The sequence below is a fragment of the Oryctolagus cuniculus genome, chromosome 1 (genome assembly GCF_964237555.1).
Source record: "Oryctolagus cuniculus chromosome 1, mOryCun1.1, whole genome shotgun sequence".
Classification (NCBI taxonomy): domain Eukaryota; kingdom Metazoa; phylum Chordata; class Mammalia; order Lagomorpha; family Leporidae; genus Oryctolagus; species Oryctolagus cuniculus.
The window spans coordinates 95060242-95076399 of record NC_091432.1 but is presented as its reverse complement, the minus strand read 5'-3'; the positions used below and the strand labels follow the sequence as shown (position 1 = coordinate 95076399).

At 38.3% G+C, this 16158-nt stretch overlaps 1 protein-coding gene and 1 pseudogene across 5 annotated transcripts in view; both read right to left on the bottom strand.

The window, feature by feature from the left end:
• The window catches only part of DYNC2H1 (dynein cytoplasmic 2 heavy chain 1), a 367303-nt gene that overhangs the window by 93360 nt on the left and 257785 nt on the right, over positions 1 to 16158 (bottom strand). The gene's annotated exons all lie outside the window — the stretch shown is intronic.
• LOC138847637 (deoxynucleotidyltransferase terminal-interacting protein 2 pseudogene) lies at positions 3208 to 4864 on the bottom strand (annotated as a pseudogene).

Below are 16158 nucleotides of genomic sequence, written 5' to 3'. Positions count from 1 at the left end.
AGAAATTTTATGGGAACTATAGAAAAGTATTAAAAGGCAAATATCTAAGTTATTGTGTGTCAAGAGGGTCTTGAGAACACCAAAAAAGCAGAAAACTTGTTCAAATAGATAACAGAAAGTTCCCCAATCCTTCAGAGAGACGTAAGTAGCAATGTGCAGGTAGGTGAAAAGGCACAAGCCATATTTAATTCATTCTCCTCCAAGACATATTCTAACCAAGTTCTCCATGGTTATAGAGAGTATGGTTAATGTGAAAGAGACAAAAAACACATAAAGCTGTCTCAATTCATCTGACTGCATACTTCTAGGAAGAGAACATAGAGCCCAGGAGAGAGTGGCATGTTTTCACAATATTAAAGGAAAAAATGTTCCAACCAAGAATGCTGTATCCAGCAAAGCCATCTTGTAGCTATGAAAGAAAAATAAAGACATTCACAAACAAAAACTGAAAATATTTATTACCACCAGACCTGCACTATAAGAAATGTTAAACATTTGGATGGGCATTTGGCCCACTGCTCAAGACCTCAGTTAGGAAACCTCCTTCCAATACTAGAGTACCTGAGTTTGACTTTGGGCTCTGCTCCTGATTCCATCTGCCTACTAATGAACACCCTGGGAGCACAACCAGCCAATACTGATACATTCAAAGTGAGAATACAATAACTGTAGGGGATATTAAAATCATTTTCACCAATGGAAGTGTGTGTATGTGTCTGTATACTATGCATATATAATATATAAATACATATACATATATAAATAAACACACTTAAACAGAAAATCAGCAGAGACAGTAAACTACACTGCAGACCAAGTGTACCCAATAGATATCTACAAAACATTCAACAGCTGTAAAACATTTTTACAGTAAAACATTTTTCTCAATAGCTTAGAAGATATTTTTCAGGACAATATAATAATGCCATAAAAGAACTCTCAAAGTTTAAAAATTGAAACACATTTAGTATATTTTCTAAATATACTGTAAGAAAAGTAATCAATAATAAGAAACTTTAGAAACTATATAGACATTTAACTTACTTCTCAGTGACCAATGATTCAAGGAAAAAAATCCAAAAGGGAAGCAAAACATGTCTTTAAACAAATAAAAACAGAAACACAACAAACCCAAACATATGAATTACAGCAAAAGCAGCATTAAGAGGGAAGTTTACAGCAATCAGTAGCTATACAAACTAACCCATCAGCCAACCAACCACACTGGGGCAGGGGTTTGGCCTAGTGGTTAGGTCTCTGGTTGAAATGCCTCCATCCCGTATCAGAATTCCTGGCTTTGAGTACTGTCTGGACTCCTGCATCTTTTTTCCTGCTAATGTGCACAACACATGGGAAGCATGGGCTCCAACATGGGATACACAGCAGACTCATAGAATGGCAGATGCCCTAAACATCTCTCTGGCCTCAGAATCAGCCCTTAAGGCATTTGGATCCAGCTAAAAAGACCATGAGAGTTTCTCAGGAGTGGAAAGCCAAGACACTGTGGCAAAAAATAAAAAAACTACCTACATGAAGGATCTCTGTGAGTGAGCTCCCAGCGGAAAGAACAGGCCATCAAAGAAGGAGGTACCTTTCTCTGAAGGGAGGAGAAAACTTCCATTTTGACTACGACCTTGTCTAAATATGATCAGAGCTGGTGAACTCAAAAGGCTTCCTTCCATACCCTTGGCAGCTCATGACAAGAAACTCAGGTGATTATTGATGTCATAAATAAGAGTGTCAATTGTTAAATCAACAACAGGAGTCACTGTACACTTGCTCCCCATGTAGGATCTCTGTCCTTAATGCGTTGTACTATGTGAATTAACGGTAAAACTAGTACTCAAACAGTACTTTATACTTTGTGTTTCTGTGTGGGTGCAAACAGTTGAAATCTTTACTTAGTATATACAGATAATTGAAAATGAAAAAATAAGAGGAAATTGTAGCAAAAAAACATTAAAAGAAATTGAATAAAAATGAAAAGATATCTGACGTGCATGGATTGGAAGAATTAATATTGTCAAAATGTCAACATTACCCTAAGTGATCTGGAGATTCAATACAATCTCTATGATAACACCAATGAAATTCTTCATAGAAACAGAAAAGAACAATCTGAAATTCCTATGGAACTACATAAGATCTCTAACAACTAAAGACATCTAGAGCATAAAGAAAAAAGCTGGAGGTACCACACTACTGGACTTCAGTGACTACAACAAAGCTAATCAAAAGAGTATGGTACTGGCATAAATGTAGATTCAGTGAATAAAGGAACAGAATAGAGAGCACAAAAATAACTATATATTTACATCCAAGGTCTTTGACAAAGGTGTTAATTACATTACACTCAGTAGGGGAACAGATAATATCTTTAATAAACGGTCCTGGGAAAATTGCATAACATGCAAAAGAATAAAATAGACCCCTTTCATCATATATATATATATATATATATATATATAAAATCAAATCAAAATGAATTAAAGACTTAAAGACTTGAAATTATAAAACCACTTAGAGCATAGGCAAAATTCTTTAGGATGTTGGTTTGGGAAACAAAAGCAAAAACAAATTTGATCACACAAAACCTAACAGCAGAAGAAACAATCAACAGAAAACAGAGACGGCTAACAGAATGGGAAATATATTTGCAAATTATACACCTGAAAAAGAATTAACAACTAGAATATATACAAATACTTCAAAGACTCTGTGGGAAATGTAATTTAAAAATGTTTATTTTAGTGCAAAATAATATTAGTATCTATGATGCTATAGTCTGAACAAGATTTGTCTCCCAAACTCATTGACTTTAAACCGCAAAGTCCTGAGTCAATGATTCTAGCAAGGTGGAGATGTGATCTAATTACGATGTTTAGGAGGTAGAGTGTTTCTTAGGTAACTGGCATGTGCCCTTAGAAGGTAATGCTGGAAAAAAAATGTTGCTTAAAAGAGCAAAGTAAGCTCTGCCTCTTCCTGCTTCCTGGCTTACCATGTGATCCTTTGTCCTGATGCATTTCACCCCTGCCATATGGCTGAACCAGTGGGGCCAGCCAGTCCTAGATTGTGAGCCTCCAAACCTTCTTTTCTTTGTAAGTAGCTTTTCTCATTTAGTCTCTCATAATGATGAAAAATTAATATGCATGCATAGAGGATTCTTCAAAAATTCATGGAAAATATATGACAAAGCAATGTTTTGGTTTACAAACATTTAATAAATGAATGAAGAGGAGATATAAATGTAGTGGCTTCCTTAGTGAATCTTAATTGCAAAATTTCTCTTAAAAACTTTTTTCCTGCCTTTTCAGCCATGATCTCTGATTACTTCCTTTGGTTATATCTTCTGAACTCAGAGTTAGCCAGCAGTTCGTCCATAATAGTTCTTTTCCTTTGCTTCTTAGAAATTTGTGAATGTTAGAAGTCAGTTGGATTGCCAACAATGGTTCCAACCTGGAAATATTCGGGAAAGCCATCTCTACCATTTTCTTATAAAACCTTTTTGGTCCATGCTTGCTCTCATCTTCAGTGCTTTGAGATCATTTTTGAGCTCACCTGTCAATTCTGGAGCTTTAATACAAAACCAGCCATCACCCACAGTTTTTTGTCATTCTTTCCTGCATATTATCTGAAGCTTATGCTCTGATTCACTATATGGTGGGACACAGTAATTTTTTTCAAAATCAGATGTAATGATGGCTTTCTGCAGAACCTCATTTTTCTTTATCTCCTTGATCTGGGTTAGGGTTCTCTTGTTAAACTGTAATTTGTTTGTATTCAAATTAATATACAAGCCACCCAGCTACTTGATACTCAGACCAGGGTCTATGCTGCTACTTGTCAACTTCAGAAGTTTAGACTTTGTGTTATTTAGCAAGTCTTCTTCATCACTAAACTTTGTATCTTTATTTTTATCAAGGTATGAGGGTTCTTCTTCACTTTCCTCCTCCTCTCCCTTCTCCCTCCTTTCCCTCCCCTTCTGCACTTCTCCTCCTCCTCCTACTCCACCTCTTCTACCTCCTCTTTTCTGGCAATCTCTTTTACCTTGTCTCCCTCTTCCAAGTAAACATTTTTATCAGTACTCAATCCAGGAGTTGCATCAATCACAAACAATTCATTGCCATCTGACTTATTTCATGACTTGCCACTTAATGACTTTCTGGTCACTATTTAACAAAACACAAGGTATCCTTTTCATCTTCACAGTTTTCAGACTGTTGGCTTTCACCACTGCTGAGAACTGATAAAACAGGATCATAAATATCCTGAGATTTCTTGAGTACAGACTTTAGAGTGGTATCACACTCAACATTTACACTCCTTTCATCATGGTTTTTATCTTCACTGACACTTATAACTGTGGATTCATTATCACTGTCATCACCATTATCAAACTTTGTTAAGTCACTTGTTTTTATGGTTGTCTTTCTCTTCATTCCTTCATTCCATCTGTTCACTTCCACAACTGCAAATGTTTGGGCTAATAATTTCATTATAGCCTCACAATTCAGATTTGAGGGTTCTGAAGGAGTTTTGTTATGAGAAGCTAATTTCTAAGGGCTACTGTCCTGAAGTTTAGAAAGACTTAACTGAGAGGTGTTCTCACAAATTTCTTTTCCCTCGTTTATTATTTCATTGTTATCTTCATCTAAACTATTATAATTCTTTTATTTCTTTAGGAGATGCAACATTGACCTGTTCTTTCATTAAAATATTGGTGCTTCTGCATTGTGAGTCTTTTTTCTAAATTTACATGCAAGGAATCACCAAAGTCATTATAAATTTCATTGCTACAGAAATTTGGCTTATTTGAGAAAGAGTTTGCTTGTAAAGAGAACTCTGGTGTACAAATCACAGGCATGTCAAGGATTTGCTTTTCATTTCTTGGTACAATTTTCTTTCATTTCAATTTGTAAATTCCTTGGCTTACTCCTGGTTCTTCTCCTAGGTGCAATTCCAGAAAATGAATGTTTGAGCCTGATCACTCAGTATCAAGGTACAGCTTCAGTATGTGATGCTTGGCTTGGATCTGTTAGATTTATCCGGACATCTTTGGGTTCCTGTAGTTAGCTCTGTGGAAGGCACAATTCTAGAAACACCTGAAACATGAGATTCTGCTTCAGAGACACCTTCTTCAGTAATGAGATTCATTTATTGGGCTTACTTTCAGCCTTTTCTTAACACTAGACACTGGGGTCGGTGCAATTAAGATTTGCCTCCTCCTATTTTTATTTATTTATTTTTCTGACAGGCAGAGTGGACAGTGAGAGAGAGAGAGACAGAGAGAAAGGTCTTTTTTTTTTTTTCCGTTGGTTCACCCCCCCAATGGCCAGTGCACTGCACTGATCTGAAGCCAGAAGCCAGCTACTTCTCCTGGTCTCCCATGCGGGTGCAGGGCCCAAACACTTGGGCCATCGTCCACTGCCCCCCCCCCCCCCCCCCCCGGGCCACAGCAGAGAGCTGGACTGGAAGAGGGGCAACCGGGACAGAATCCGGTGACCCTACTGGGACTAGAATCAGGGTGCTGGCTCCTGGATCTCAGACACAGAACAATTTGACTCTGCCTCAGAGGTCTCTCCATCAGATGGTTCAGTTATCTGCTAGTGTGCTTGCAGGTCCATTCTTCCTCTTTCTGGATTTAGGATTTCTAGGGATTGAGTTTCCAGTCATCAGATACAGAGTCCTGCTTGCTTTCTGGATCTTCTCGATTCCCTCCAGCAGCAGAGCTCTGCTGGGAACTTCCAGCTGACAAGGCTTGGTTCACAACCTGCTTAATGCATGGCTTTGATAATTTTTACATCACAATAAACTTTTAACTCCAGTTCCACAAACTTTCTGAAGTATCAAAAAAAAGGAAAGACTCCAATTTAAAAGCAAGCCAAAAATCTCAAACAGATTTAAAAAAAAAAAAAAGACACACATGACAAGTATGTGAAAATAATGCTTATCACTAATCATCAGGGAAATGCAAATCAAAACCATTGTCTCACTTCAGTTGGTATGGCTATTATAAAAAAGACAAAAGGTAAGTCCTGGCAAGCATGCAGAGAAAAGGAAACTCTCATAAAGTATTGGTGGGAATTTAAAGTAATACAGCCACTAGAGAAAGCAGTATGGAAGCCACTAGAAAAAGTTAACAACAGAACTACCATTTGACTCAAGAATCACAGTCCCAAGTATATATTTAGAAAAATCAGCATGTTTCAAAACACAGCTGTACTCTTGTGTCTACCACAGCCCTGTTCACAACAAGAAAGATATGGAAATAACCTAAATGTCCAACATCAGATGAAAAGATAATGCATGGATACCATGCAGTCATACCTAAGGAATAAATCCTGTCATTTTCAACAATACAGATGAACCTAGAGGGCATTATGTTAAGTGAAATAAGCAGGTATGAAAATACAAATACTGTGTGACCTCATACATAACGTGAAATCTAAAAGTGTTGATCTCATAAAAGTTGACGGTCATATGTATAGTGTGTGGCTAGTAGAGGCTGGCAAGAGGAGGGAGAAAGAATGGAGAAAGGCTAATCAATGAGCAGACTGTCACAGGCAGATAGAAGGAATAAGTTCTGGTGTTCTGCACAGAACTGTTGACTACAGTTAATAATACATACTTCAAAGTCATTAGAAGAGACATTTTAAATATTTCATGACAAATGATAAATAATTGAGGTGAGTTGTGTTTAATTATCCTGCTTTAACCATTACATAATGTATATGTGTGTATATATAAATACCTCAGCTCTAAGTTTATTAAATTATTAAGTGCCATTTTTTAACTTATTTAATAAATATAAATTTCCAAAGCTCAACTTTTGGATTATAACAGATTTTCCCCCCATAACTTCCCTCCCACCCGCAACCCTCCCATCTCCTGCTCCCTCTCCCATTCCATTCACATCAAGATTCATTTTCAATTATCTTTATATACAGAAGATCAATTTAGTATACACTAAGTAAAGATTAACAGTTTTCACCCACACAGAAACACAAAGTGTAAAATATTGTTTGAGTACTAGTTATACCGTTAATTCACATAGTACAACACATTAAGGACAGAGATCCTACAGGGGGAATAAGTGCACAGTGACTCCCATTGTGGATTTAACAATTGACACTCTTATTTATGACGTCAGTAATCACCTGAGGCTCTTGTCATGAGCTGCCAAGGCGATGGAAGCCTCGAGTTCTCCAACTCCGATCTTATTTAGACAAAGCTATAGTTAAGATTTATTTATTTCAAGGGCAGAGTTACAGACAGGAAGAGGCAGAGAGTGAGAGAGGTCTTCCATCCCCTGGATCACTCCCCAGATGGCTGCAATGGCCAGAGCTGTGCCTATCCAAAGCCAGAAGAGCTTCCTCTGGGTCTGCCACACAGGTGCAGGGGCCCAAGCACTTGGGCTATCCTCCACTGCCCTCCCAGGCCATACCAGGGAGCTGATGGGAAGTGGAGAAGCTGGGATTCAAAACAGCGCCCATATGGGATACCGGCACTGCAGGCAGTGGCTTTACCTGCTACGCCAAAGTACCAGCCCCATTATGTCCAATTAAAAATAGAATAAGGAGCAGGCATTTAGCCTAGCAATTGAAATACCAACATCCCAAATTGGCATGCTTGCATTTGATTCCAAGTTCTGGCTCCTCACCTCAGCTTCCTGCCAGTGTCGACTCTACAGGCAGCAGGATAACTCAAATAATTGTGTCCTAGTCACTCATGTGGGAGAACTGGATTACATTTCCACTGCCCAGTTTTGACTTTCTCAAAAGAAAGACTGCTTTCTCTCATTGTATGTAGTGAACGAAGGTCATTTGAGGACCCCAACAGGAGGGGTCACAAAGTAAAAAGAGACCACGCTGTTCCCAGATCTCAGGCTTCCATCCTCCAAACAGCAACTGGAAAGGCAACAACAGAACCTGACACGTCATACCTCAATTTCAGATGTAGAGTATCCAGAGCTGTAAGAAAGCAAGTTTCTGTCATTTAAGTCACCTAATCTGTGGTATTTTGTTAATAATAGCCCAAGTAGACTATAGGGGGGGTCTTCAAAAGTCACATTATGAAACAACTATGCATCAATTCAATGTTTAAAATTTTAATTCCATTTCTGATTAACTTTTTAAAGTTTTTATATAAACTAATAAGTGGTGTCTACAAAACAAAGCAAATGTGATTATGAATAATAAAATGGGGGGGGGCAGGAGTTTGGTAAAGCTGTTAAGTCATTGTTTGGGACATCCCCATCCTATACTTGAGTGTGATTCCAGTCTCAGCTACTAGACTTTTGATCCAACTTTCTAATGTATACAGTGGTGATATGGGGAGCCGACCAGAGATAGTATTAGATTGATTAGAATCATGAGCTGGAGACGTTTCTGCCTGCCCCTACCTGATCTCACCTCTATACACCCATCTGCTAATCAGACTACATAACTACTCTCCTTTTGGAGTTGAATAAGAGGCTTAGAGTGCCCTGGTCCCACCCTGTTCTCCCCTACGCTGCGCATTCTTGCAGCGGCTCCTGCCCACCTGGATGCCCTGTGTGCATCTGGCCTGTAGACTCCCACACATGGCCCTTGGTCTGCCCTTTGAGAGTCTGGTGTGGAACTCCCAGTATAATCTCTGACCCCCTCTCCCTTAAATAAAGCCCTCACATTCCTGTGTATTGCTCTCACTTCCCCCAGATGAACCCTGAAACTTACCATGTTGCCTGTCTCATTTGTGTCTGTGCTTAGAATGCTTCTCTAAGTTTGAGACAAGAACCCAAAATATTAATTCTAAAATATGCTAACCAATAACACTGGGAAGCAGCAGAAGATGGCTCAAGTAGTTGGGTACCTGCCACCCATGTGAGAAACAAGGACTGAGTTCTGGGATCCTGGCTTTGCCCTGTTCCATCCCTGGCTGCTGTGGGCCTTTCAGGAGTAAATTAGTGGATGAAAGATCACTCTGCATCTCTCTCCCTCACTTTCAAATACATTGGAAACAAATGTTTTAAAACAATGAAATATTAAAAACATTATCTTGTTTTGGCTTTAAAGAGAAAGATGCTAATTATTACTACATTTATTCAACTTCACAAACAAAACACAACTCTCCCAAGAACACAAGGTAATTAAATGTAAGAGTTCTACAGTAGATGAGGCAAGTCATCACTTTTCTCAGATAACATTACCATTCTGATAAAATATTTATAATAATTTACATATATCATATGTAGTATATTTAGTATTTGTGTATTTGAAATGAACAGAAATATATTAAGTAGTATTTGTTTTGGCAATTATTTTGGAGCACCTGATATTTACTCAGTCAATATTTTCAGCACCCATAAAGTGTTCATGCCCCCAATAGGTGCTTGACTATGTAAAATATATTTAATTGTGTCACCAACACATCAGTATATAACTAACTTTATTAAATATCCCTATATATTCGTAGATAAATGGCATACTAACATTAAATTAAGACACAGAATTCTATCTCTAGATTTTTCTAATGCTAAAATATGCACGGTAAAGATGGGGAAAACTTGCTCTCTCTCATCTTTCAATAAAAAATATTCATGGCAGCCTTACAACAGCAACTTATGCTGGTCGTTTGTGAGATGAGATTTCACTCAAGATCAAAAGTAAAATGTAAAGGCACTCTACCATGTTAGGAACTCACATCGTCATTTTCTCCAGGCAATATAATATTAAAAGCCTAAAAATAAATCAGAAGATCTGCTAGCTTGTGAAATTTTAATAAAGGCAAATTAAGAAGGAACATTTAAAAGATGTTCAAATTCATATTAAGACAACCAACTACACCAGTTTTCAAATGCTGAGATGTGTTCTTTGTTGTAATAGACTGAATACTCCTTTATGAATCAGATACATTATTTTATTTAGATGCTTGGTTAATACTAAATAACTAAAACCTAGTATTAATCACTAAATTATATGAAATATTACATTTGTTTTGAGATGTAATTGTGATGTTTTATTGCACTAATAGTTCTACTTGCTTTAGCGTAAAATTATACTTTTGATATTTATGAAAGCATAACAGAATATGTAAATAAGGTACATTATGTTATATATGCATACAGCTAAATATAGACATATAAGACCTCATTTTTCCTAATACTTTATTTACTAATTTTAAATAGTCCATATGTTACAATTGAAAACATCATGGTAGCTAAATAAAAATTAAACATAGGCCTGTCAGATGAACCAGCCCCCCAAAACCAGGTATCTACTCAAGGGAAGTAAAAGCATATGTCCATACTAAGACACAAGATATTCAAACATTCATAGAAGCTTAATTATAGGAGCCACAAGCAAAAAATTATCTTAATATCCTTCAGTGAGTGAATGAACAAATTGTGGAACACCCAATGAAATATTACTTAGCAATGAAAAGAAACTATTCACAAAGCAACAAAGATGAATCCTATAATAATTACGCTGAGTAAGAAGCCACAGAGAAGAGATATATCATTACCCTTTTTAATAAAATTCTAGAAAATGTAAAGTAATCTACATCAATAAAAAGGAAATCAGTAATTACCCTAGGGGAAGGATGAAGAGAGAAGAGGAAGGGATTACAAAGTGCCAAGAAGTTTTGGGGGTGATGAGAATATTAAGATCTTGATGTGGTGATGGACTTGTATACACACACACAGAGTCACAGCTTATCAAATTCTACAGCTTAAATATGTGCCTTTAATGAATGCCAATTAGCTTCAACAAGAATGCAAGAAGGGAAAAAATTAAAATTTTAGGTAATTCACAGAATTACCAGGAAATCTAAGAAGTAAGCTTAAGGAACATTAAAACACTGATTTCCATTTTATCATGTGGATTACTTTCACACTGTCTTCCAAGACAATCATGAAAAGTGCCTTTCTGATTCCACTACTTTTCCATTCCTCAAGCTGGGGCCGGTGCCCATCCACCATCTTTTCATTTAGTAGGCCCAAACTTTGATAATAATTGCTTGAATAAATCATTTTATTAGGGCTTGTAAATATTGACTTTTCAAATTCTATTATTCTTTCCAATTTTGTTATGTAGAATTATTCAATAAAGAGCTATCTTTTAGGACAGCATTGTGGCACAGTGTTAAGTTACTGCCTATGATGCCAGTATCCCATATGAGCACTGGTTCAAGTCCCAGCTACTATACTTCCAATCAAGTTCCCTGATAATGTGCTTAGAAAAGCAGCAGAAGATGGCCCAAGCAGTTGGGCCCCTGTCAAACATGGGATGTCAGGATGAAGCTCCTGACTTCGGCCTCGCCCTGGTTATTACGGCCATTTGGGGTATGAATCAGTGGATTGAAGATCTTTCTATTTCTCTCCCTCTAAATCTGCCTTTCAAATAACTAACCTGAAAGAGTTCTTTCAACAACTCTTTCATTATTATGAAATATGATTCTAATGGGAAGTATGTAACTCCTCTCCATTAGTTGTCATTTCCACAGACATATATACTCCTAAGTTTCTTATTAAATGCTAACACAAGTAAAAGAAAATCACGTTTATAACAGTAGTAAATCACTTATTTCCATTTATACTTTCAAAAGGAATTACGATAAAATCACAAATTATAAAAATAAGCTGATAATGTCCATCAGAGTACTTGATGGTCTTGGAACTCACAATATAAAATGCATTCAAACTTTATAAACAGTATTCAGATTTCCCTACAAGTAGAAGTCACTGTATATTACAGTACATAAACATTAATTTGCTTTGCTGATGATGATACTGGGAAAATTGAAGCTAATAAATATGCTCCTAAAATGTGAGTTAACATATTCAAATAGAAGGCTGAGAGGAAAAACTTAAAGAGTTTCCTGATTTTAAAAACAAATGTACCAGAAACTATAACTTCTCTAATAACCAACAAAAACCCATTTGAGTCCACAGCTGCTAAATATGAGTAACTACATCTGCTGGGTTCATGAGAGTTATTCAATGTAACATTGTTAAAATTATGCTAGCAACAGGTTCCAAGATGGCAGAATAGGGAGGGAGCTTACTGATAGTCCAGGAAAACATAGTTTAATAAAAGAGGAGATAGTGTAGTCTCAGGAAGAGTTAGGGAAAAAACTGCAGAGGAAACTCTTCTGTAATTAGAGGGACTTGGTGGACCTATGTGGAGGGCACGGGCGCCCATGGCTCGGGACTCTGAAGAGAGCTTCCGCACCAGTGCTGGAAGTGAGGTGGGACAAAACCACAGTAGCCCCAGACACTGCTGGAAAAGCAGCAGGAAGAGCCTAGAGGGAATGAGGCTTGAAGCCCCGTGGGGGAAAGTACACCAGCAACTACAGGCAAGGAAAAAAATAAAGGGGATGGTACAGACACAATTCTCTTTCTCCACTCACCTTACAAAGGTGTGCAAGACAACAGAGGAGGCACCATTTTGGACACACGTAACAGCTGCGCCAGCTTGGGGCTGCGCATGTCAATAAGCTGAACAGAAAAACCTGACTCTGATGGAGAGTAATGACAGGAGACTAAGACCTAGTGAATGTGTGGAGCTTATGAACTGAGAATGTGGAGAAAAAAAAAACAAAAAACAAAAAACAAAAACAAAAAACCCGAGGGTACGGGGAGAACTCAATGGGGTTGAGACTTGAGTCTCGGTGGGAGATGTCACAAGCTTGGGCGGCCCTGGCTACCCAGTGAGAGACATTGCAGGGGAATCTGAGCTTACACTGAGGACTGCACAGATCCTTTGTGTGGTGCTTGGAACAGAGCAGATGAATATTATACCCACTGGGGCTAGCGCTCAGGCACTATTCACCATCAAGGAGAAGAGCTCAGCTGAGAACAATTACTCCTCTTCTGATTAAAAAGAGAAGATTTACCACACCTAAGCTGAGTGTGTCATATTAGGCACACCATTAACCCTGAACTGAACAAAGCTTTCTGGACATACCCACCACAAGCCTCTAGAGATTCACTGAAAGCAGAATGTCCACTTATCTGAGTCACAGTATACTGAGAAAAGCCGCCACAGTGGAAAAAAATGAAACCATTGAGTATCTCCACAATGCTGAATAACAAATGCAACAATGGAGGAACCAAGAACAAGGAAGACAACATGACACTCATAAAAGAACATGACATTTCTTTTTTTTTTTTTTTTTTTTTTTTTTTTTGACAGGCAGAGTGGACAGTGAGAGAGAGAGACAGAGAAAGGTCTTCCTTTGCCGTTGGTTCACCCTCCAATGGCCGCCGCGGCCAGCAGGCACGCCGCGCTGATCCGATGGCAGGAGCCAGGAGCCAGGTGCTTTTCCTGGTCTCCCATGGGGTGCAGGGCCCAGGGACTTGGGCCATCCTCCACTGCACTCCCTGGCCACAGCAGAGAGCTGGCCTGGAAGAGGGGCAACCGGGACAGAATCCGGCGCCCCGACCGGGACTAGAACCCGGTATGCCGGCGCCGCTAGGCGGAGGATTAGCCTAGTGAGCCGCGGCGCCGGCCTAGAACATGACATTTCAATACAAGACTATGAAGACGTTGAGATAGAAGAAATGCAAGAAATGGAACTCAAAAAATTTATGATAAGAATATTTAGAAGTAATCAAAAATGAATGCATAAACTACTGAAATCCATGCAGGACACGAAAGAAAATTTCTCCTGTGAAAATAAAATCAAACTGTTGAAATCTTTGCTTAATGTATGCTAAACTGATCTTCTGTATATAAAGAGAATCGAAAATGAATCTTGATGTGAATGGAAGGGGAGAGGGAGTGGGAAAGGGGAGGGTTGTGGGTGGGAGGGACGTTATGGGGGGGAAGCCATTGTAATCCATAAGCTGTACTTTGGAAATTTATATTCATTAAATAAAAGTTTAAAAAAAAGAAAAAAAAGAAAAGAAAATCTTAAGGAGGAATCAAAATGAAATGAGGAATTTAATACAACATGAAATTGATATACTGAAGAGAATTCAGAATGAAATGAAGAATTTAATAGAATAAACACAGTTGAGAGCCTTACAAACAAAATCAGTGAGGCAGAAGAGAGAATATCAGACTTTGAAGACAGAGAACAGGAAAGTATACAGTCAAACCAAAGACAAGAAGAAGAAAGTAGAAATCTAAAAAATATTGTTGGGAATCTACAGGATACTATTAAAAAATCTGACTTTCGGGTTCTAGGAGTTCCTGAAGGCATGGAGAGAGAGAAAGGATTGGAAGGCCTGTTTAGTGAGATACTACCAGAAAACTTGCCCGGTTTGGAGAGACATCCAAGTACAGGAAGCACATAGAATTCCCAATTATCATGACCAGAAGAGATCCTTGCTATGACACATTGTAATCAAACTCACCACAGTGAAACATAAAGGAGATTCTAAAATGTGCAATATAGAAATGCCAGGTTACTCTCAGAGGATCTCCAATTAGACTCACAGCTGACTTCTCATCAGAAACCCTACAGGCTAGGAGAGAATGGCAAGATATAGGCCAGGTGCTAAGAGAGAAAAACTGCTATCCCAGTTAAAAGACACAGACTGGCTGAATGGATTCAGGAACAAAACCCATTTATTTGCTGCTTACAAAAAAACACATCTTTCCAACAAAAGTGTATGAAGACTGAAAGTGAAAGGTTGGAAAAAGGTATTCCATGCCAACAGAAACCAAAAAAGAGCTGGTGTAGCCATCTTAATATCAGACAAAAAAAATTTAACACAAAAACTGTTAAAAGAGATAAAGAGGGGCACTATATAATGATTAAGGGATCAATTCAACAGGAAGATATAACGATTATTAATGTATATGCACCTAATTACAGGGCACCAGTTTACTTAAAAGATATGTTAAGGGACTTAAAGGGAGACTTAGACTACAATACAATAGTATTGGGGGACTTCATTACTCCACTTTCAGCAATGGACAGATCAAACAGACAGAATCTACAAGGAAATAGTATATTTAATCGACACTATAGACCAAATGGATCTAACAGGTATCTACAGAACTTTTCATCCTATACTTGAAGAATTTACATTCTTTTTTTTTTTTTTTTTTTTGACAGGCAGAGTGGACAGTGTGAGAGAGAGACAGAGAGAAAGGTCTTCCTTTTTGCCGTTGGTTCACCCTCCAATGGCCGCCGCTGCAGCCGGCGCACCGCGCTGATCCGATGGCAGGAGCCAGGATCCAGGTGCTTTTCCTGGTCTCCCATGGGGTGCAGGGCCCAAGCACCTGGGCCATCCTCCACTGCACTCCCTGGCCATAGCAGAGAGCTGGCCTGGAAGAGGGGCAACCGGGACAGAATCCGGCGCCCTGACCGGGACTAGAACCCGGTGTGCCGGCGCCGCAAGGCGGAGGATTAGCCTATTGAGCCACGGCGCCGGCTAAGAATTTACATTCTTCTCAGCAGTACATGGAACCTTCTCTAGGATTGACCACATACTAGGCCTTAAAGCAAGTCTCAGCAAATTCAAAAGAATTAAAATCATACCGTGCAGCTTCTCAGACCACAATGCAATGAAGCGGGAAATTAGCAACCCGGGAATCCCTAGAGCATATACAAACATATGGAAACTAAGTAACACGCTCTTGACTGAAGAGTGGGTCATAGAATAAATCAAGAGAGAAATCAAAAACTTTCTGGAAGTAAATGAAGATAACAACAACATATCAAAACTTACGGGATACAGCAAAAACAGTGTTGAGAGGAAAGTTTATAGCAATAGGTGCCTATATCAAGAAATTGGAAAGGTACCAAATAAATGAGTTATCAATGCCTTTCAAGGATATAGAAGAACTACAGCAAACCAGAAGCAAATCTAGTAGGAGAAGAGAAATAATGAGAATTAAAGAAATCAACACAATTGAATCCAAAAAAAAAAAAAAATTAGAAAAGATCAGCCAAACTACTAGCTGGTTTTTTTGAAAAAATAAAATTGACATGACACTGGCCCAACTAACTAAAAAAGAAAAGACCCAAATCAATAAAATCAGAGACGAAAAAGGGAAGATAACAGACACCACAGAAATAGAGAGTCATCAGGAATTACTACGAAGAGTTGTATGCCAGCAAATAGGAAAATCTATCAGAAAGGGATAGATTCCTGGACACATACAACCCACCTAAATTGAATCATGAAGACATAGAAAACCTAAACAGACCCATAACCAAGTC